This window comes from Megascapheus bottae, chromosome 18 (genome assembly GCF_031878675.1).
Source record: "Megascapheus bottae isolate mThoBot1 chromosome 18, mThoBot2.hap1, whole genome shotgun sequence".
NCBI classification, from domain to species: Eukaryota; Metazoa; Chordata; class Mammalia; order Rodentia; family Geomyidae; genus Megascapheus; species Megascapheus bottae.
Genome location: NC_143526.1, coordinates 33432910 through 33456198, shown reverse-complemented (window position 1 = coordinate 33456198; position 23289 = coordinate 33432910). Strand labels below are relative to the sequence as shown.

At 48.8% G+C, this 23289-nt stretch overlaps 5 non-coding genes and 1 pseudogene across 6 annotated transcripts; 5 read left to right on the top strand and 1 right to left on the bottom strand.

The window, feature by feature from the left end:
* Positions 1-203: 203 nt before the first annotated feature.
* On the bottom strand, positions 204-337 carry LOC150050465 (small nucleolar RNA SNORA71). Its single transcript, XR_016538788.1, has one exon. It is a non-coding gene; the product is annotated as a small nucleolar RNA SNORA71 (small nucleolar RNA).
* A 6862-nt stretch (positions 338-7199) lies between these two features.
* Positions 7200-7332, top strand: LOC150050464 (small nucleolar RNA SNORA71). Its single transcript, XR_016538786.1, has one exon. It is a non-coding gene; the product is annotated as a small nucleolar RNA SNORA71 (small nucleolar RNA).
* A 2064-nt stretch (positions 7333-9396) lies between these two features.
* LOC150050460 (uncharacterized) lies at positions 9397-22955 on the top strand (annotated as a pseudogene). Its single transcript, XR_016538645.1, has 5 exons — positions 9397-12105; positions 15597-15748; positions 18371-18448; positions 20136-20208; positions 22571-22955. The product of XR_016538645.1 is annotated as an uncharacterized LOC150050460 (transcript).
* LOC150050463 (small nucleolar RNA SNORA71) lies at positions 17577-17709 on the top strand. Its single transcript, XR_016538790.1, has one exon. It is a non-coding gene; the product is annotated as a small nucleolar RNA SNORA71 (small nucleolar RNA).
* On the top strand, positions 19777-19910 carry LOC150050462 (small nucleolar RNA SNORA71). Its single transcript, XR_016538787.1, has one exon. It is a non-coding gene; the product is annotated as a small nucleolar RNA SNORA71 (small nucleolar RNA).
* Positions 21203-21335, top strand: LOC150050461 (small nucleolar RNA SNORA71). The gene has a single exon (XR_016538789.1). It is a non-coding gene; the product is annotated as a small nucleolar RNA SNORA71 (small nucleolar RNA).
* Positions 22956-23289: the final 334 nt, after the last annotated feature.

Sequence of the window (23289 nt, the reverse complement as noted above, 5' to 3'; positions counted from 1 at the left end):
CATTTAGGCATTATGCTCAATTACTTGGCTCCTCCCACCAACGTTCTATACCCTACTCTACACCTGGCTGTGTACCTTGTTCCACATTTGATCTCTGGTAACAGAGGCTGAACTATACCCAAGCCCAGACACCTCCCATCACTGCCCCCTCATGACTGAGATGGGAAAAGTATTGGCAGGAAAGCAGCAGGAGCATGAAGGAGTGTGTGAAAGCGCCAGCATTTGAAAGGGACAGGTGTGAACCCTTCAAACACGGGAAATGGCTTTCAGGGGTTCCTCTCCCTGCAGCATGGATGATCATAGCACAGAGAGCCCATGATCACTTTCCAATGCAGGTGCACACACAGGCAGAGCAGGCCCAGGATGGGAGCTGATGTCAGTGGCATGTAGCACAGACAAGGACACCAGGAGTGACCTTTCTTTTCTACAAGAGCTCCATGGAACCTCCCTGCCAAGGAGAATGAAGAGAAGTCAGTAGACAATCAGGCTTGGTAAGGGCAGGAATCACATGATATCAAGACTGGCAGGATGGACAGTGGATCTGGGGACCCATAGTGCCACTTTCATCTCACCTCAACGCTCCTACACCATGACTCAAGGCCACCTGGAACATGCACAGGGCTGTGTCAGAGGCAAGTGACCAGGGCTTCAGAGACTAGGCCAGAGTATAGCTCAAGGACGTGCACCTAGAATGTTCCTAACAAGACAGCTCCCATACTACACAGTGGCCTCACCTACAGGAGACATAAAGCCCCATGAGCACTCAGTTTTTTTTTTTTTTTTTGCCAGTCCTGGGCTTGAGCTCAGGGCCTGAGCACTGTCCTTGGACTTTCTCAAGGCTAGAGCTCTACCACTTGAGCCTCAGCACCACTTCCGGCTTTTTCCTATGTATGTAGTAACGAGGAATCGAACCCGGGTCTTCATGCATGCTAGGCAAGCACTTTAACCACTAGACCAAACTCCCGGCCCCGAGCACTCAGTTTCTTACTGCTTGTGGCAGGATAGGCCAGGTGCCAGGAGAGGACTCTATACAGTAGTCACCAGACAAGAAGCAATCCATGCTTATTGGATTGCTACTTCCTGAGCAAAAAGAGTTAATTCAAAAGAGGAAGAGAGGGCTGGGTGCAGTGGCTCATGCCTGCAATCCTAGCGACTCAGGAGGCTGAGATCTGAAGATCAAGGTTCAAAGCCAGCCTGGGCACAAAAGGACCTGAGATTCTTATCTCCAATTAACATCTAGAAAACAGGAAATAGGGCTTGGCTGAATGGTAGGGTGGTAGCCTTGAGCTGAAGAGCGCAGGGATAGTGGTCAGGCCAAGTTCAAGCCCCCCCCACACACACACACAAAAAGGAAGAGAGTGGATAGTCGATGACTGAGTAGCCAAGACTGGTCAGTAGGTAACCAGTAATAAACAGAAGCAAGAGTCTGTGGTATGGGTATACCATAGCCAACTAGAAATGATAGCAATTGATGGGACCTTAAATAATATAAGTGGTTTGTTCCCCAAAGCAGGGGGAAAGAAGTCCCAGTAATGAGTCATACACACATAGCAGGCCTCAGTGGTAAGGAGGTCCAAGGTGTGTGCAAAGTTGGGAAGCAGGAGTGTGGGAAAGCTCCTAAGACTGGAGGCAAGAACATGGACCCTCCAAAGACAGGGTGATTCTTTCCACTTTTCTTTGCCTGCACAATGATCAGGACATGGGTACTCCCAGGTTCTTATATACCCAGGGTCATAAAGGACATAGGTTTTCTATACAAAGTCAAAAGCAGAAGCGTGAAGTAGCCAGTGCAATCAAATAGAGTGCAGGGCAACTGGTAGATGCTTCTAATCCTACCAAGGTTCCTACAATATGCCTACTAAATGGAGCAACATTAAGGGGGGAAAAACCCATTGGATTCTTTTAAGGAATTAGACACACTTAAAACTCCCAGGGAAGCTAAATTCGAGGGTGAGAAGCCTCTTTCACCATCTATTCCCATCATTCGTGGAGAATCTGTATATATTCGTAGGGGGCTGCAAAACCTCAGCCCTCTGGAGTAAAGAGTTCACCTTCGGAGCACTGAGGTCCAGCTACTTTCTGAAAGGAAAAAGACACCTCTCGTCTCCTCAGCACCAACCTGCCTGCTCTGCCAGCAGCAGGACTGGTCATACTCGTCCTGCTGTGCACAACAGTTTCGCCTTCGCAAGCGTGTGCTGTTATGATTCATCCATAAGCCACATCGTTTCCTCATGAAACTTGACTACACAGAGGACAGCAGGCCATTTAAAGCACAGCGATTTTCTTTTCAGGTCTTTCATGCAAATTCTGATGGTACTGTAGAAATTCCAGAAGGTTCCCTTGTTGACTGGGATCCATTTCTTGCCAAAGAACCCCCCAGTGGAAAAATGCTCACTGTTAGAGCGCCAAACTCTAAGGACTCTAGGCGCTCTTCTAACGTCACTTCCAATAAAGACTATTTGTCTCCATTAAGAGAGTCCAAATTGAGGCTAGATTCTTTACCCCTCCACCTACTAAATATTCCATCTCTACCTGTAGCGGTATAAACAACAAAGCAAAGTCAAGTTGCCAAGGTCTTTGTCCTCACCCAGCCTCTCCACCTTGCAGAAAGTTCAGTTCAAAGAATGAACAGACACGTCTGGACCTACAGACCCTTCCCCTGTGGGGTAGGGTCTCTCTAGGCTCTATGAGGCTTCCCTAGGCGCTGGGCCTTTCACACTTCTCGCTGTCTGGCTGAGCTCAGCCCACAACCTTCTGCTAATACACAAGGGAAGGCAATCCCAGGCGACTGGTGCTCATCTGTGCTCTTCATGGACAGAGAGCCCACCAAGGAGCAGAGGTCCCGGATAAGGATGCCTTAGGGGTGGGGGCACGGGCTGCTGCGACTCCAGCATCTCTACTGGCCTCTGGGACAGCCGAAGGCTTTGGGCAGGGAGAGGCAGAGGATGGGGCTCCCGTGCAAGGCAGGCGCTCTGGGGGGTCCCCAACTCTAACTCGGCCTAGGCTGTAAAGAGGAGACTTGGGGAGGCTGCAGGCGGGGAGGCTGCAGGCAGGGACGCTGTGCAACCTCCGATCCTGTGTTGGAAACCACAGGCGGCGTCGGGCCCTCGAGGACTGGGCCGGGGACTGGAGTGCGCGCCCCACGCAGGCCGCCCAGTCCCGGTCACCCAGGCCGTTGTCCGCCCACAGTCGCATCTCGGGAGCCCACCGCGGCCTCTCTGCCCACTACGGCCTCAGTTTCCCCCGCTTGAGAGAAAAAAGCGGCGCTGGGCTCGAGAGCCTCAGGGGGTCCGCGCACCCGCAGTGACTTCACCAGGGAGGCGGGGTCTGGGGGCGCAGGAAAGTGACGTAGGGCGGGGCCGCACCAGTGGACGGGATGGAGCCTGCAGGGCGCAACTGCGGCTGCGCGCGCCGGCTTCGGCCGAGAGCAGCGCCTCTGCCTGCCGAGCGCGAGCCAGAGGGCCCGCAGCGCCCCCTCGAGGACAGGAGCGGAACGCTCACCATTCCCATCCGAGGTCGCACAGTGCCAAGGCGTCAGGAGCTGTGCTGGCCTGAGCACTGAGCCCACGGGCTCAAGGTAGCGAACGGCTTCATCGTTCATGGCAAAAGCAGTAAACAGAGCGTCATGTTCGCCTGGGGTCCTCAGGCCTCCCAGGTGGGCAGAAATGTGCCGATGATGGGTGAATCTTAAAGCAAGACCGAGTGTGGAGGAGCCGTCATTTCATAGGGCACAGAGAAGTAAGCCTGCTTGTAGTAGTGTGGGAGCAGTGTTTACCTTGTGTCATCAAGTGTTTCCAGACCAAACAGCTAAGGGGAAATGACAGTTAAGGCCTTGCACTTGTGACATACCCAGCAAGAATGTGCGCAGGTGCTCAGAGCCAGGGACATATTGTCTCTTGCAACAGGAAGTATGAGAGTCAACACCAAATTCTAGAAGCAATCCAGGGGCAGTTTCAATGGTACTTGGAATCATAGCTGATAATAATGGCTTTCTAATACTGATCAGGAAAGTGCATTTTTAGAACACATCAGTTTAAAAAGGTATTTTCGTTATGTAGTACAGAACCTCACAGACATTTTATTTATTCCTTTGTTTATTGTGCTGTGATTTGAACTCAGGACCTCCCTCTCTCGTGTATGTGTGTGTGTGTGTGTGTGTGTGTGTGTGTGTGTGTGTTTTCTTCCTGGGCTTGAGCTCAAGGCCTGAGCGCTGTCCTTGGACTTTCTCAAGGCTAGCACTCTACCACTTGAGCCTCAGCACCATTTCCGGCTTTTGTCTATGTATGTGGTACCAAGAAATCGAACCCGGGTCTTCGTGCATGCTAGGCAAGCACTTTAACCACTAGGCCAAACTCCCGGCCCCGTGTGTGTGTTTTCTATTCAAGACTGGTGCTCTACCACTTGAGCCACAGCTCTACTTCTGCTTTTTGGATGATTAATTGTAGATAAGAGTCTCATGGAATTTTCTGTCTAGGTGGCCTATCTTTAAACCATGATATTAAAATCCCAGCCTCCTGAGTAGCTAGGATTAAAGGCAGAGCCACCAGCACCTGGTAAAACTTTAGAGGCAACAAACTGCCTAATAGCACATAAATCTGAATGTTAGACAGCAAAGATATTTGATCTGTTCATTCTTCTCTCATTGTTCGAATAGAACCCTGCTATAGACTGAATGCTTGTGTCCCTAACTAGATTCCTTGGTTGGAATTCCTTGGTATCTCCGCTGGACCTTAGAATGATAGGTCCCAGTTTTCTCAGAAATACTAAAATATAGTAACTTCCTTGCCTGGACCATTTGCTCTGTGCTACATCCACTCTTGCTATAAATCATTTCACAGTAGAGTTGTGAGGGGTAACCATGATTGTCCATTTTCAGAACTGGAAACTAAGTAGGGGCAAAATTAGATCACTAAGCCAAGGTACCAAGTGACAAGAGAGGACTGTGGACTGGAGATGTGGCTTAAGTGGTGCTGTGGCTCAAATGGTAGAGTGCAAAAGAATCTCAGGGACAGTGACCAGGCCCTGAGTTCAAGTCCCAGAACTGGCAGAGAAAGAGAGAGAGAAAGAAGAGAGAGGAGAGAAGGGAGACGGGGAGGGGGGGAGGGGAAACAAACTGTGACTATAAGCGTGCACACCTGAGCTCCTGCTAGCGTCCAAGTCACAGCATCTCATGGCTGTTTCCCATCACCAAGACCTCTTTATAGTCTCAGTCTTAGAACCCATGGGATTCTCCCAGGTAGGGAATATGAGCTGTTTGTACCCTTCAGGACTTCCATTTCCCTTATGTTTGCACAGAACAGGTCTGGATTTCCTGGTTCTGACAGAATAAGTACCATTAATCTGCTTAGAGAGTGCCCTCCTCACGTCCAAGGGTAGAGCTGTCCCGGGGCCCAGGAGGCACACATGGTCCGGGATGCAAGCAGATTGTGATGGTGAGAATCTAAGGATCTGGGCCGCCTCCCAAGCCTTTTCTCCTTTGACTACCAGCCTCACAATCATCTGCTTGTTATCTCTGCTACTATCTGAATCCTGATCCTATCCTTTCAAGAATTTGCTTCACTCGCCAATCTTTGTATTTTGAGGATAAAGTTTAGCAAAGAATTCATATTCTCCCCACCTCTCTAAGCTCATCTCCTTTTCACCCTTAGATTCCAGTATCAGGCCATGACTGACATCTCAATGCAATCATAAAAGCCACTCATTTGTTTGACTGTGGCACTATGGAGCCAAGGTGCTATGGTACAGTAGAGAATGTGACATAGCAATAGACACTTACAGAAAGAAAGCCAAACCACTTGGGTGTGTGGCACAGACTTGTAATACCAGATAAATGAGAGGTGGAAGGAGGAGGGACTGTGGTCAGTGGCTGGTGGGTAAAAATGCAAGACCCTATCTTTCACTAGAGCAAAAACAAACCAAACAAGAAATGTCTAGATGTATGATCCAAGTGGTGGAGCCATCTGTCTAGCCATTCAAGGTACTGAGTTTTAAAAAAAAGAGAGAGAGAGAGAAAGATGCAAATTAAACATATTCCTTAGAGCTCAGGAGAGCAGCAGATCTTACGGTGGAAGACTGACCAGTCCTGTAGATTAATAAAAAGAAAGCAATCAGTGGACAAAGAGACAAACAGAAAAGCAAAGCCAGTTCAATACCGTTTCATCACCAATTTCAGGCTGAGAGCCTCCTGGGCCGCGGTTGACCTCCGCTCCGCCAGAGGCGCTGCGGGCGCGCCGCCAGGGCCTGCAGGCCGGATGTGCCGCTCTAGGCTGCAGCCCGCACTCTCAGCTGCACTTCCGCCGGCGCGGAGCGATTTAAACGAGCTCCCGCTTGGTGGCCGGCTTCTGCGTGGTTCCGTGCCATCCTACGCCATCCCCGGAATCTCCGGACATCCGCGCCCTTCCCACTTGCCTGTTCAGGCCGGACCGTCGTCCTGCCACATCACGCGGGGTGAGTTCACCGGGAGCTGCGTGGTCTGCGGTGCTCCCTCCATTGTGGGAAACTGAGGCCGGCGGTGGGCTAGAGAAGGCCGTGGTTTGGGGGTCGCGCTGGCTGGGTTCCGCCCAGGGCCCACATGTCCGGAGAAGACACTGGATGGGCAGCAGCGGCCCGGCGACGCTGTGTCCGCGGGCGTGGGGCCGGGCGGAGGACACAGGCCCCACGTAAGCTCCCCCGGGGCCTCCGAAGCCACTGTGGCTGCCAGTGGAGAACGGGGGGGGGGGGTTGTTCCACGCCCCCCACCCGCCCCCGGGATCGGTGACTCGTGTTCCCACCCGCACGAGCGCCAAGACCACCTTGCGGATGGCCTGGTGGAATTTAAGCTGGGGACGCTCCCGGGATCTCAAGTGCTCCGTGGGATCCCGGCGCGCCTGGGGTGAGGACACTTAAGGGCCTCTGCTTGCCCAGACTTGCGGTTGTCCTGGCCTACGAAAGTGCCTTCAGATGGAGATAACTGAGCCGCAGCAGCATACACCATTCTTTCTCCCCTGCAGCACTTTAGTCTGCTAACCTCCCTCACTCCCTAGTGGCTCAATTGGGAGAGTGCTAGTCTTGAGCAAAAGAAGCACAGGGACAGTGCCCAGGCCCTGAGTTCAAGCCCCAGGATTTCATTTGGTTTGAACCTGCTGCTTGGCTACATGTAGAAAACTTAGTATTTGGGGGGTGAGTGAATAGTTTATCCTGGTCCACTTTTCTTTTTCTGCCCCTGCATTCGAAAGTGATTGTGGGCTGCTGGTGCCCTGGTCATTGATAGTGCAGGGAGAGTAATGCTGAAAGCTTTTCCCCGTGTTTGGAAGGTCCATTTCTGTCCTTACTAAACCCTACAGCTTTCTCACACCTGGTCATCCATGCCTCCCTGGCATCCACCTTTACTGAGTTCTTGTTCCTTGATCTGGGTAGATTCCTGTGAGATATGGAAGGGTGCAGAAGCTTGAGTGTGGCTTTTAGGGATACATATGGACTGCAGTGGAGCTCTGAATGGTGGCTGAAGAGATGAAAAAAAGCTGCCCCCCATTTTGAGGCAGCAACCATCTTGTTGTTTATACCCCAAAGTGCCCATAAATAAAAGAAAAAGGATTGTGGTGCCGCTTTTTCCAAAGATTCTCAGGATCTTACTAATTTGTTAGAAACTGTTCTCTTCACCCACCAGCCAACCTGGGATGATTGCCAGCAGCTACTGGGAGTTCTGTTCACCACTGAGGAACAGAACAGGATCCTGGAAAATGCTCAAGGGTTGGTCCCGGGTCTCACTGGGGACCCCATCACGAACCTCACCCTGATTCCAGCCGTGCTTCCATCTGAGTGCCCCACCTGGGACTACAATGAGGCAGAAGGTAGGGAGCGTCTCTGGGTCTAACGCCAGGCTCTGTTGGCAGGTCTCAAGGCTGCTGCTTGCAAGCCAAGTTTATGATGTAGACAGGGAGCTACTGAGAGTCCCACAGCTTACATAGAAAGGCTAATGGCAGACTTTAAGCAGTACACCCCTTATGATCCTGAGCTAGAAGAAAGCAGACAGGCAGTCATTCTAGCCTTTATCAACCAGGCAGCATCAGACACAAGGAAAAAGTTGCAGTTTTTGGAAAGGCTAGGCGAAAAAGGACTGAGGGAATTAGTGGCCATGGCAGAGAAAGTATACAATAAAAGAGAGACTGAGGAGCAGAAAGGAGAAAGAAAAGAGGGAGAGACGAGAGGATCAGAGAGATAGGAGACAAGAAAAACAGATAAAAAGAATCCTGGATGGACAATAGAGGCGACTGGAACAGGTATTTCTAGCCACCATCGGTACGAATTGGAGACCAAAATTGGGGAAAAATCAGTGTGCCTATTGTAAAGAAGAAAGGCACTGGGCCAAGGAATGCCCTAAGAAAAACGAGGAAGGACTTCCAAGGTGGAAAATGTACCCCAATGCTGACTGCTCAGGAAGAGGATAGCGACTAGAGTGGACGGGGCTCGGTCCCCCTTCCCGACCTAGGGTAACTCTCAAAGTGGAGGGGAAACCAGTCCAGTTCATGGTGGACACTGGGGCCGAAAAGTCTGTACTTCTGACACCTGGTGGCCCATTATCAAAAAAAATGCACCCAGGTACAAGGAGCTACTGCGTCAAAGCCATATGCATGGACCACCAAAAGAACTGTTGACTTGAGAGGACGGATGACCCAATCCTTTCTAGTCATCCCAGAATGCCCCTACGCGCTATCGGGCAGAGATCTTCTCTCTAAAATGAAGGCTCAGGTGCATTTCACTGGAGGAGGGGCTCATCTAAAAAATGCCCAAGGAAAAGTCATACAAGTACTCTTGACAACCATCCTGGATGATGAATACAGACTGCACCAAAAACCCAGGGTGTTAAAAATAGATATCAATACCTGGCTGGAACGTTTACCCTTAGCATGGGCAGAGAGTGGGGGGATGGGACTGGCCGAACACGGGCCCCCAGTCTTTGTGGAAATCAAACTGGGTGCTGACCCTGTCAGAGTATGCCAATACCCCATGCCACTGGAATCAAAAAGAGGCATAACCCCCCCCCCCCCATATCAGACATTTGCTGAGTCTAGGGGTTCTAAAGCCTGTTCAGTCAGCTTGCCTGTTAAGAAACCCCACTCCCAAGATTACAGACCTGTCGAAGATCTGAGGGAAGTAAACAAGAGAATGATATTCACCCTACTGTGCCTAACCCGTATACTCTGATCTAAAGGATGCTTTCTTCAGCCTCCCTCTTGCCCCCAAAAGCCAACCTTATTTCGCTTTTGAATGGCATGATCCTGAAGTTGGCGTCAGTGGGCAATTAACCTGGATTGTGCTACCCCAGGGATTCAAAAATTCGCCCACCATCTTCGATGAAGACCTGAGTGGGTATCGTGCCCTAAATCCCAATGTAAGCCTGCTTCAATATGTAGATGATTTACTGCTGGCAGCAGAAAATGAGATAGAATGCATCACGGGAACTGAAAACTGCTGGTAACTTTGGGACAATTAGGATATTGGGCATCAGCAAAGAAAGCCCAAATATGCCAGGAAAAGGTGGAATACCTTGGATATATATTAAAAAAGGGTCAGAGATGGCTCTCTGGAGCAAGAAAAGGGACTGCTAAAAATTCCTACACCTACGACAGCCAGACAAGTCAGGGAGTTTTTGGAAACAGCAGGCTTCTACCCGCTGTGGATAGCAGGGTTTGCTGAATTGGCCAAACCTCTCTGTGAGGCTTCCAAAAACTCCCCTGTATTTAATTGGACTGAACAGATGCAAGTAGCTTTTGAGGCAATCAAAAGGAGCCTCTTAGAAGCCTCTGCCTTGGGCTTACCTGATGTGAACAAACCTTTCACGCTGTTTGTGGCAGAAAATAAAGGGATAGTGAAAGGGGTGCTCACTCAGCCAATTGAACCTTGGAAACAGCCGGTAACCTACCTGTCAAAGAAATTGGACCCTGTCGCTGCTGGGTGGCCCCCATGCTTAACACTAATAGCTGTAGTAGCCCTCTTAGTGAAGGATGCTGATAAACTGACTTTGGGACAAAACCTAATTGTGGGCCACTCCGCGTGCCCTAGAAGGAGTACTAAAGCAGCCACCTGACCGATGGATGAGCAATGCTCACACAGTCCATTACCAGGCTCTACTACTTAACCCTGCGCAAATCAGTTTTTGCGTACCCACAGCCTTGAACTCTGCTACCGGATCCAGACTCAGAAGCACCTTTGCATGACTGTGAGCAGATTCTGGCCCAAGCACACAGCCTCAGACCAGACCTGCTGGATTCACCATTGCAACATGCTGACCACACCTTGTTTACGAATGGTAGTAGCTTCATTCGAGACGGAAAGAGGTGCGCAGGTGCAGTGGTCACTACAGACACTGAAACTGGGCGTGAGGAAGCACTCCCCTAGGGGACATCTGCACAGAGAGCAGAATTAGTAGCACTAACAAAGGCTTTGCAGATGGGGAAAAGGAAAAAGACTAAATATCTACACGGACAGCTGATATGCTTTTGCCACCGGGCATATCCATGGAGCTGTATACCAAGAAAGAGGGCTGCTGAGAGCAGAAGGAAAGGCCATTAAAAACAAGAAATTTTGAGTCTTATACAGGCCTTGTGGGGGCCCATAAAAATTGCTATTATGCACTGTCCTGGGAATCAAAAAAGATCTGATACAGTGACCAGTGGAAATAACTTAGCTGATCGAGCTTCCAAGGAAGCAGCCCTTCAAACTGGTACAGAAGTTTTGGCCTTAGTGCACCTAGGGCCATGAGCCTTGCCCCCGGTGCCTCAATACTCCCAGAAGGACTTGGAATGGATAGCAAAAATCCCTATGGCCCATAAACCACCAGATAGAGAAGAAAACAAGGACTGGTGGAAGACTTGTGAGGGAAAACTCATCCTGCCACAAGAGCTGGGTAAGAAGTTTCTTGAGAAGATCCACCGAGTTTCCCACATGGGAACCCGGAGAATGCAAGACTTACTACAATGCTCCAAAGTAAAAATTAGGCAAGGAAGCCAACTTATTGAGGACATTGTTAAAACTGTAAGGCTTGTCAGCTGACCAATGCTCCCAGTCAAACCGCTATCAGAAGGGACCCGCCTTCGAGGGGATAGGCCAGGTATGTATTGGGAGGTAGATTTTACAGAAATTAAGCCTGGAAAATTTGGATACACATATTTGTAGTCTTTATAGATGCCTTTTCAGGATGGGTCGAGGCCTATCCAACAAAACATGAGACTGCGACTATTGTGGCTAAGAAGATTCTGGAAGAAATCCTACCCAGGTATGGCTTCCCATCCACCATTAGGTCAGATAATGGACCAGCCTTTGTCTCAAAAGTAAATCAGGGAGGGAATTAGCCTCGGCACTAGGGACAGATTGGAAACTGCACTGTGCTTACAGACCCCAGAGTTCAGCGCAGGTAGAAAGAATGAATGGAACTCTAAAAGAGACCTTAACCAAATTGGCCTTGGAGACTGGCGCAGACTGGGTGTCGCTCCTTCCTTTTGCTCTATTTAGAGTAAGGAATTCTCCCTATCAGCTAGGCTTTACTCCTTTTGAAATAATGCATGGACACCCCCACCCATTGTTCCTAGTCTTCAGACTGAATTACTGACTGAATTGGATGATACTGAATTTTTATGTAAGCTTGATTACCTACAGCTTGTGCACAAGAGCATGTGGCCCCAACTTAAGGCCCTTTATGATTCTGCCTCTGTCCCTGCCCCCCATGTTTAGACCAGGCGACTGGGTGCTCATCCGGAGACAGTCCTAAGACTCTGAAACCACTGTGGAAAGGACCCTAGTGGTGTTGCTGACGACCCGCACCGCTCTCAAAGTAGACGGGAGTCACCGCCTGGGGCCACTACTCACACGCCAGACTGGCAGATCCCTTTGCCCTGGACGAAGATTACCGAGGAGAAAACTGGAAGACCAGCAGGCCCCTCTCCAACCCTTTAAAGCTTAAGATATGCCACCGCTCGCAGGCCTCCTACCTCTTTTCTTTTGTCTGGTTAGCGGCAATCCACATCTCCATTGGAACCAGACCTGGCTAATCGTCAATGCAGAAACCGGAGTCATTGCAAATTCCAGCACTTCACACCATGACCCTAAGGATACCTGGTTCCCGGACTTGTACGTAGACCTGTGCGACCTGGTAGGAGAAACCTGGGATCCCTCGGACCACGAACCCTTCCCCGGCTACGGGTGCAACTCTCCGGGGGCAAGAGCCAGTACCCGGACTCAGCACTTCTATGTCTGCCCAGGCCACTCCCGATCCAAGAGTCAGATTCAAAAATGTGGGGGAGCAGGAGAAGCATACTGTGCTAGCTGGGGATGTGAGTCCACTGGACACATATGGTGGGACCCCCCCGTCAAGGGGGATTTGATTATGGTCAAAGAAGGGAATAGAAATATGCTAGGCACAGGATATTGTTCCCAAGATGGAAAAAAGGTGGCCTGTGGACCCTGTTATAAAAAGGAGGAGTTTCCCGATCACCCCTGGGCTACCCCAGGTGGAAAATGTAACCCTTTACAAATTACTTTTACTCAACAGGGGAAACAAGCAAACTGGACCACCGGTAAAACTTGGGGGCTCAGGCTGTACCGTACGGGATGGGACCCTGTTCTAACTTTTACCATTAGACACATAGCCAGCCCAATAACAGTATCCCAATCAAGTCCTAAATCCTCCACACCCCACCCATAGATCCTAAGCTCCCTCTACTCCGTTGCCAGTAGCAGTCCCCTCGGGAGTCCCTCCCAGCTGTACGAAGGGATCCCCATAGACCAGGTGACAGAGCTGAGTCCTTTTACGATCTAATCCAAAAATTCTTTCTCTTCCTAAATTCCTCGCAACTGGCCCTTACTAGGTTCTGCTGGCTCTGCTATGACACCCAGCCCCCTTTTTATGAAGGGGTTGCTGTAAAGGGGCACTATCAAATCTCAGACCTTTCATCCTGCCGATGGCATCCAGGGCCAGCCTCACTTACCCTCACCCTCCAGCAAGTGCATGGCCAAGGGTTATGCATAGGGCAGGATACTTGATACCCCTCAATGACCCTTGGTGGGCATGTTCCACTGGACTAACTCCCTGTGCCCATATAGCAGTACTCAAACAAGGTTTTGTGTGCCTGTCTGCCTGATTCCACGCTTAATTTACCATCAAGAGGGAGAAGTGTTTGACCCCCAGATAGTCCCACTGAACAGAAAAAAGAGAACCTATAACTACCTTAACTCTCAGTATTATATTGGGAGGCAGTTTGGCTGGTTTAGGAATGGGAACTGCCTCTTTCATTTCCCAACAACAGACTGTATAGAAAGAATTGGATCCTCTATTTCCCACCTCCAAGAATCCCTTAGTTCCCTGGCTGAAATAGATATGCGAAATCGGAGATGACTAGATTTATTTCTACAGCAGAAAGGCCTCTGCGCAGCCCTTGGCGAGGCGCGCTGTTTCTACGTAGATCGTTCAAAGTTGGTTTGAAGCCTGGTGTAGTAAATCCCCCGGTTCACCACTCTTGTGTCCGGCTTGTTTAGGACCCCTAGGAATGTTGTTACTTTTACTAACTTTTGGACCTTCCATTCTTAATAAGCCTGTGCAATTTATGAAAAGAGACTGGGGACCATTCAGTTAATGGTTTGGAGTAATTACTCTCCTGTAGGTGAAATAACTGAGGAAAATGATTTCACAGAGTTATTGAAATATTGCCCACAATTGGCTCCTCCTGCAGAACAAATGAGGGGGGAAATGAAGAGACGAAAAAAAGCTGCCCCTCATTTTGAGGCAGCAACCATCTTGTTGTTTATACCCAAAAGCACCCATAAATTAAAGAAGCAGGATTGTGGTGTCCATAAGTTCCAGGAACTGACCTGTTTGTGTTAAAATTAAAAGTCATGTAAATTCCAAGGATAGCATTTGTTTTCCAAGCCATAAAACTACCCTCAGACAGCTGAATAGGACTCAACCGGCATGGGAACTTTCCCGTTAGCTCCCGTTGCCCTAGAATGTGCCTAACCCCCACTTTATTTTACTCAAACATCCGGTTGCTTTTGCCTTTATAAGCCTTGTCAAATTTCAGTGCAGGGCTTCCTCCTAAGCTCCGCTGTGCCGGTGTGCAGGACGAAGCCCAAGCTGCAGCCCGCCTGAATAAAGCCTTGCTTTTGCATTCTAGAGCGTCTGACTCTCGGTGGTCTTCTTGGTGGTGGTCTCGCGGCCTGGGCATTACAGTGGCCACTTCCTTTGGCTTTCTCTGCTGTTCACCTTTAGCCATCCCTACCCCATTCAACAGTATTTATACTCTGTAGAACCTGTGGCTTGGCTTATTTTGTAGCTTCCTCTGGGTTGGTCGTAAGCAGTTTTGCTGTTCTGGTAGAGCAAGTAGACAAATGAAAAAGGATAGGTTGTGACTATGTGGCTCATGCTCTGAAAAGTCCCCAGAGACTTTCCAATTAACCATTCAAAAACTGCAAATGAAGCTGTGGCTCAACATGGTAGAATGCTAGTCTTGAGCTAAAGGGCTCAGGGACAGCATTCAAGCCCCACAACTGACCTTCCTTCCCCCCCCCCCTGCAAAAAATAGGAGAAGGTAGAAAGGGTCATCACCTTGTGTGTCCTAGAAATACTTGAGTAAGCAGCCTCTGCAGGAGTTCAGGGAAGGAACAAATTTGCCCTTTTCCTAAATAATTCTTGAAGTGATTTTTTTTTTGGCCAGTTCTTTTTTATGTTGGAGTTTCTTTTTGTAATTAATAGAAGGGTTACATTATATTCGCCAGATAGAAGAAGGTGCACTACTTCACAAACATTGCTACCCTCTCTCACATTTTTGTCCCCATTTCTCTCCCCCATCCCCTCCCCTCATCTTGTTTTCCCCCCTTCCCTATCCCATTTCCAATAAACAAATGTATTTACAATATTCCAATAACAAGGTAAGATACTATAACAATATGAAATAACCAGGGGACAGCAAGAGAGATGAGAAGTAACATAGTACATTAAGAACAACAATCACATTATATGGCTCTTGTTTCTATATCCTGGAGGTCTTTTCATTTAGCCTTATCTGTATGTTGGCCAGTTTTTTGAACTCAGTTTCTGGGGACTGTTTTTGAGCTGCTTTGCTCAAGGCTCATGCTGTGCCACTTTAGTCACTTTTTTTTTTTTTTTTTGAGTAAATATGAGTCTCATTGGCTTTCTTGCCTGGGCTAGCTTCAAGCTGATAGCTTCAGATCTCAGCCTCCTAAGTAACTGGGGTTACACACATGAGCCACCTGTGATTCATTTTTTTCTTTTTAACCACTTAATGACATTTTTTTGGCATGACAGTTTATAATAAAGTGGGGTTTTTTGTTGGTTTTTTTTGCAAATTTTCAGATGGTCATGTTTGCCCAGGTGATCTCAAATTGTGTTCTTCCTCATCTCCATTTTCTGAGTAGTTGGAGATAAAGTATAAGCCATAATACCTGGAGGTTGCTGACTGGTATTCAGTGCTGGCCTTATGTAGCCTTGGAGCTGGGGTTCTCTACTAGCCCTAGGGGAGGTGGCATGGGCTTGACAGTACTGGATACGTGAGGGGCTTGTAGAAGTAGCTCTTACCAGCCTCCCCTTGCCCCATCATCTTCTCCAGGTCCATGGCCAACACTGCCAGACAGACAGCCTTCAAAAAAATGGTAGAGCTACAACATAGTTTAGAATGCAGGATGCTTATAGTGGAACAGACAGAACCAAACAGAACAGACACCATCTGAAGGAATTCCAGACCGTCTCCTTGTGGTAGAGGTAAGTGAGCTGATGATGGTGGTGGTAGTGGTAGTGGGGTTGAACCTAGTCTGGCATGTCCTGCTGGGGGCGTGCTGGAGCGCTCTGGGGCCATGCTGTCCCAGCAGGGAGCAGGAACTTAACCAGACATCTTGCCACTTCTTTGTTGTTCCTCTGCTACCATCTGGCACTATGGCCATTTTCTTCCTAGCTGTTCTCTGATTAAGGTTTATCACAGCACCAAAGGACACAATGAGATGATAAAAGAGAGGTTGAGTTGTTAGGATCCAAGTGTAGGCTTCCTCCATCTTTGTGTTTTCCCGACAGCAAAGGTGCAGTCACACAGATGTCCAGTCTGCTTAGGGAAGCCTGAGAGAGATGGTATGGGGCTTTGAGAATTGAGCCAGCATCAGAATTTTGGGGAAAAACCTCCAGTGGTAAGATCTTGAGTGTTTCGTCTTTGTGTTTGCGGGGCTCCAGGGTGTGGCCCATCCAGGAGGATCTGGATGTACTATCCTTGGGATTCCCCATTATTCCAGACTGCCGGAGGTCTAAGCCCCCCACAGTCAGGGACCCTGGAGAATTTGAGTTCCCCAGGGCAATCCAGGCCGTTAGGGCATGCAAGTCCCTCTATGCAGTCTGGGCCATTGTATTTGGGGGACCTAGAAAATCCCTATCAGCGGCAAGTTGTGTTTTTGAGTTGGGAATATATTTTGTATTCCTTTACCTTGTCTAGGAACGGTCACTGGGGTTTTTGGTTGTCTTTGTTGTTTTTGCTCTGCCTTTTTAAGTCTTGTGTTGTTTGGTACATATAAAGAGATGGTACAAATGGAGAGTAAACCTGTGATGCCCCTGGAGCTTGTTTTCCAACATTTTAAAGATTTCAAAGGTAAAGCCACCCAGTCAGGTGACAAAGTTTATACTTTGTTTACAGGATAGCTTTTTTTTTTTTTTTTTTTTTTTGGTGGGTCATAGGGCTTGAACTAGGCCTGGATGCTGTCCCTGAGCTTTTCAGCTCAAGGCTACTGCCTTACCCTGGAGCCAAGCCCCACTTCCCATTTTGTAGCGGTTAATTGGAGAGTCTCAGGTCCTTTTTGTGGGGACTGGCTTTGAACCTATACCCTCAGATCTCAGCCTTCTGAGTAACTAGGATTACAGGCGTGAGCCACCACGCCGGCTGGATCTGAAACTCTTTATCAAGCCCTATGACCCACAAAAGAAAAAGAAATGAAACAGGCACAGGTAAATGTTGGTCTTTGTGGATATGATACCTTTTCGGGCTGGGTAGAGGCTTTTTCCACCAAACATGAGACAGCAGGGGTGGTAGCAAAATGATTACTGGAGGAAATTGTTCCTAGGTTTGGGCTGCTTCTTGCTATTGGGCCAGATAACCTTGCTTTTGTGAGTTTAGACACTGACCAAAGCTGTGGGCACTAATTGGAAACTACATTGCCTAATGGCCCCAGAGTTCCGGACAAGTTCCAGGCAAAGTTAATCCAACTTTCCTGTATGTGTTGAAATTCTGTTGGCCACCTATGTGTGGCAAAACCCAACTGCATCGCCTGTGGCTGATAAAAGTTAGCCTGTGAGATTAGGCGGGGTCTCTCCTTAGAGACGGCCCTGACACGTTAGTGTGATTCTTGATGCTTGGCTTGGAATAAAGCTTTGCTTGACGTCTGCTTTTGTGTCAGTTTTGATTCTTTGATCACTGACCCTAATATTGGGGATGTACTCCAAAAGTACTTCTACTTGGAGGCAAATGCAGCTGTAGGATCCTTGTGCTTAACTCTGCCAAGGTCAGGCACCTGGCACCAAACTCCCTTCCTGGTTTTCCTTCTGTGTCTTTCTGCCCTGTATTCGAAAGTGATCGTGGGCTGCCTGTGTCCCGGTCATTGGTAGTGCAGGGAGAGGAATGGCTAAAGGATACTTTCCTGGCGTTTGGTGGGTTCCCTGTCCCTTCTGAACTCCGGAACTTTCTCACACCTATTTCTCTCCTGCCAGCCTTTGTAGCAATCCAGAGCTTTCTGGGCTCCCACATGAGAGTAGATGTCAGAGCACATTTTTCTTTTTCTTTTCCTTTTTGTAGGTTGTAGAACTTGAACTCAGCCTAGGCGCTGTCCCTGAACTCTTCAGCTCAAAGCTACTGCCCTACCCTTGATCCAAGCCCTACTTCCCGTTTTCTAGAGGTTAATTGGGGATAGAGTCTCAGGTCCATTTGTGCCTGGTCTGGCTTTTAACCTCGATCCTCAGATCTCAGCCTCCTGGGTAGCTAGGATTTCAGGCATGAGCCACAGCACTCGGCTTCAGAGCACATTTTTCTTAGCATGGCATCCAGTTTCTTGAGTAACCAGGGTCTTTCCATACCAAGGAGTTGTGGCTGGCATGAAGGTTGGTACTCCTGAGCTCTCTTGAGAATGCAGGGTTCTCATGATACTCTGGAAGGGTGATATAGCTGGAAGGCTAGGGGGGTAGCTTGCCTAGAATGTGGTCTTAGGTGGGAGCCTCAGGTTCAGCCTGCTTCTTAGGAGGAAAAAGAGGGTGAGAGAAGCCATTTTTCAGCTCCTTCCAGCTCTTGCTTCCCCCAGCTTGGTGATTTAGTATGCGTGTTGTGAGAGCTGATTTATATAGTTTCTCTCTTTTCAGGTTTGTCAACTGACCTCTGTCCTGTGTGCCTAGCAGCCCCAGCTTTTCAAAAAGAGCTTAGAACAGGATGCTTCTAAGGTAAGAAACCTGGGCGGGTTTTGTTTGTTTTTTGTTTGTTTTTTGCCAGTCCTAGACTTGAGCTCAGGGCTTGAGCCCTGTCCTTGGACTTTCTCAAGGCTGGAGCTCTACCACTTGAGCCTGAGTACGGATTTTTTCTAGGTAGGTGGTGACAAGGAATCGAACCTGGGTCTTTGTGTGTGCTAAGTAAGCATTCTACCACTAGGCCAAACTCCCGGCTAGGTGGGGGTTTTTGTTTTTGTTGTTGTTTTTGTTTGTTTTGTGTGTGTGTGTGTTGTTTTTTCAGTCCTGGGGACAGAACTCAGGGCCTGAGCACTGTCCTTGGGCTTTCCTCAAGTCTAGTGCTCTACCACTTGAGCCTCAGCACCACTTCCAGCTTTTCTATGTATATGGTACCAAGGAATTGAAACTGGGTTTTCGTGCATGCTAGGCAAGCACTCTACCACTAGGCCAAACTCCCAGCCAACCTGGGCATTTTCTTTTTTTTTTTTCAGAGAGCGCAATATAAAAGTTCAGGGGGCTGGACAGAGATTCCCTTCTTGAATATTTGTTTGTTAAACATGACATTTGAAATATGATGTAAAAGATCAGTGTTAATAACATCTTTTAATTAAAAAAAAGTTCAAGAGCTGGGAATATGTCCTAGCGGAAGAGTGCTTGCCTAGCATGCCAAAGCCCTGGGTTTAATCCCTTGGTACCACACGCACAAAAAAAAGCCAGAAGTGGTGCTGTGTCTTAAGTGGCAAAGTACTAGCCTTGAGAATGCTCAAGGACAGTGCTCAGGCCCTGAGTTCAAGCCCCAGAACTAGCAAAAAAAAAAAAGTTGAGAGTTCCCTTGGGTTCTGTGTCTGCCTCCTCCTTCAAGTTCACCGTACTGGTTGCACTGGGAGGAAGGCTGAAATTGGCTGGGCAGCTTGCTGTGAACATGGTAGGATACTTGGGAATCCTGGACTTGCTGTTTGTAGTAGGAGTTCTCAACGTTTCCCCAAGTTTGGCCTTCTTCCAAGAAGGCATCAGAGCAGTAGTTCTCAAATTCTGGTTCCCGAGCCAATTCCAGCAGTGTCACCTGGCTGTTGTTTTAAAAAAACACAGGTCCTGGGCCTGGTGTGATGAATGAGAAGTTCGGGTCTAGAACCCGGAGTCCACATTCGTATGCTCTGTGGGTGATTCTTAGCTATGCTGAAGTGGGCAAAGCCCATGTAAGAGAACCTTGGGGAACTGGGTAGCTGCTGCAATTGCAGGCTTTTAGTCTGTTAGTTGTCTCCTGGCCTCGTCCTGTCATGTTCTTCTGTAAGCTAGAGGCAGTGGCCTTTCTTCTTGACTATCACCCCTGTATTCGAAAGTGATTGTGGGCTGTCTGTGCCCTGGTCATTGATAGTGCAGGGAGAGGAACTCCTGAAGGCCTTTTCCCCGTGTTTGAAGGGTCCACACCATCCCTTCCAAACCCTGGTGCTTTCCTACATGTCTCCCTTCTTACCAGCCCTGCTTCCTCTCAGGACCCTGTGCTAGGGCTTATGGGAGGGAGGTGGAAGCAGGGTTTAGTTTTGTACAATTCTTGAGTGTTCCCCAAGCCATGCAAGTGTTTCTTCTTGAATAAATGGTGTGGCTGGAGTGCTGGTTCTCGCAGCCTGCATCTGAAATGCTTATAACCTGCCAGCCCCTGTGCCAAGTGCGCTCTCTGTTGTAGGTGGATATGATGGCACAGAAGCTTTATGGGACATGTTGTTCAGCAGCAGGGCACCAGGTGATGGAGCCTAAAGGTAAGAGTTTTGGGGTATGCTCTGGAATATTGCATCTCCTAATTCCATGTTTGTGTCCCCTGAGGGCCTGGGTGATGAAGTAGAGATGGGCCGAGGTGAATTTGCCACCCCATGAGTCCCAGTTGTGCCTTGTTATAGGGATAGCCCCTCCTGCCCGCAGTAATTATAGAAGAGGAGCCTCTAGAACCAGACCCCTTTAGCTTTGACCTGCTTTCTCCTGAGCCCTCATCCTGCCTCCTGGCTCTGGAGGGTCAGCAGTATGATGTGAGCCAGGGCATCAGGGCCTGGGCCTCTTTTGAATCTGTCTAGCTGACCTAGTCCCAGCCCTTTGTTTTGGTTTTTTGTTTTGTTTTGTTTTTTTGGCAGTATTAGGGATTGAACTCAGGATATCACAGTTGCTAGGCAGGTGTTACACCACTTGAACCAAAATCATTTCTTTCCTGAGCTGTATTTACACTTTTTCTTTTTTCTTTTTTCTTTTTTTTTTTTGAGGGTGTTAATGGGAGATGAGAGTCTCACTTAACCTTCCTGCCTGGGTTGACCTCAAACTTTGATCTCAGGTCTCAGCTTCCTCAGTAGCTAAGATTGCAGGCGTCTGGCTCCTACCCAGCTTGCATTGGTTATTTTCAAGGAATACCTTGCTTACTAGCTAGGCTGGCCTGGATTGTAGTCATCCTTTGTTGCTAATGGTGACGAGTTTTAACCATTTGGCCTAGTCATTGGTGTGATGGCGTTCCATAATCCTTGCTGTTCTGGTTAGCCCTATAAACCGGTTTCTACCTCCCAAGTAACTAGGATTATAAGCTTGAGCTGCCTCTCTACTTTCTCCTGACCTAAAACACTTTTTTAAGGCTGGAAGCATCTTGATTGCCACGTGGCGTGTGTGGGGTACAGTGGTAGCTTCCGGGACTCTGCTCAAGCTGTACTGCTCTCCTAACCTGGGCCATTGCCAGGCATCAGCCTCCCTTCCTAGCTCTCTTTCCCTCCCCTTCTGACCTGCATCCGAAAGTGATCGTAGACTGCCTATGTCTCGGTCATTGATAGTGCAGGGAAAGAAATGTGGAAAGACGTTTTCCCCGTGTTTGGAGGGCCCCCTTATGCCTTCTGAACCCTGGAGCTTTCCCACATTCTGTTCTAGCCAGTCTTGCATGCTTTCCAGTTTCTGTGCAATGTGACTCAACCAGATCTCTGGTTTGTCTTCTTAAACTAAGCTAGATATAAGTGTACGTTTTCTCTTGGCCCCTGTCCTGAGGAGAATTCAAACTGCATTTAGGACTTCAGTCATGGGCTCTGCATTTAAGAAATCTGGAGGCATGGTGGTGATCCACATAGTTAATGTACTATCAAAGTGCCTGTGACTTGAGGCTTGCTGCTGTCCCCTTTCTTTTTTCCTTTTTTTTTTTTTGCTTGCCATGGGGCTTGAACTCAGGGCCTGAGCACTATCCTTGCACTTTTCTCAAGGCTAGAACTCTACCACTTGAGCCACAGCACCACTTCCTGCTTTTTTTCTATGTATGTGGTATTGAGGAATTGTGCATGCTAGGCAAGCACTCTACCACTAGGCCAAACTCCCGCCTGCACCTTCCTCCGCCCTCCCCCCCCCCCCACTTTTTTTTGGTCGGTCGTCGTGGGGCTTAAACTCTAGGCCTGAGCACTGTACCTGAGTTCTTCAACTCAAGGCTACTGCCCTATCCCTTGAGGCACAGCAACACTTTTGGTTTTCTAGTGGTTAAATGAGATAAGAGTCTCAGGGTCTTTAATGCCTGGGCTGGCTTTGAACTCTGCCTCCTGAGTAGCTAGGATTACAGGTGTATGCCACCGCACCGGACCTGTTCCCTTTCTTGAGTACTGAAGTGGGCACTGCTTCTCCATGAACTGCCAGGGAAAATCTCAGGGGAAAGAAACACAGGGAGAGAAAGAGGCGCCAGGTCAGAGGAGCAAGAGGCTCTGTGATGAGCTGAGGGAAGGCAGAGCCTGTGTGCTCTGGGAGCTGCTGAGATGGTTGCTTGAGCTTTAGTCCCTACGTGGTAGAGCCTCGTTGCCCTGCTCCTGGCAGTGGTCCTGGGCTGTCTTCCTACTCTGACAGTGAAGAAAAACCCCACTGACTCTAGAAATAACTTCTTTCCCCCTTTTTATCCTTTCTCACCTTGGGTTTCTGAAACTTTAATAGTTACTGGGGTTTGAACCTGAGGCTTTGTGCTTGTCAGGCAAGTGCACTACCATTTTTGGGGGGGAGGGGGTTATTTCTAACTCAATGTGCATAAACTAGAAGCTTAGGCCTGCTGGTAAGACCCTCTGTGTGGTAGCTTAGGAAGTACAATCACGAGAGGCTCAGTACTTGTCTGCTTCCTGACCCTCCTAGGTCTCACACTGAGATCCAGAGACTGTCAAGGGAGCTGACCCCTCAGAATCAGACTCTCAGGAAAGTTCAAGAACCAGTGTGCTGTGACATTTTCATTGAGGTGAGCCACTGACAAGGCCAAACCCACAGCCAGGACCTAAGCAGCTTTGCACTCCAAAGTCATCATCTCATCCCACATCCTCTCTTGTAGGTCCTGTTGGCAGTGATAGTGGACACCAGGCCGGCCGCAGAGTGCAGGGGGGTCACCATATGAAACATCCTTGCACAAGAAGCCCTGATGTGGACGCCCAAGCCTGCTAGACTTGATCACAGTCCTGTGAGGGCTAAAGATGACTAGCCCCATGTCCATCTGCCCAGGCCTGGAATGACTTTAATAAATTCCTTTTTCCCCTTGATTTATGGTAGTCTTTCATCTCTTAAACTGTGTACACTAGCTATCTGCCTTTGGAATCAGTAACAGGCCCCCCAGCCCAAGGGGCAGGAAGTTTTTTTTTTGTTTTTTTTGCCAGTCCTGGGCTTGAGCTCAGGGCCTGAGCACTGTCCTTGGACTTTCTCAAGGCTAGAGCTCTACCACTTGAGCCTCAGCACCACTTCTGGCTTTTTTCTATGTATATGGTACCGAGGAATCGAACTCGGGTCTTCATGCATGCTAGACAAGCACTTTAACCACTAGGCCAAACTCCCGGCCCAGGGGCAGGAAGTTTAAGGCAAAACCCCAT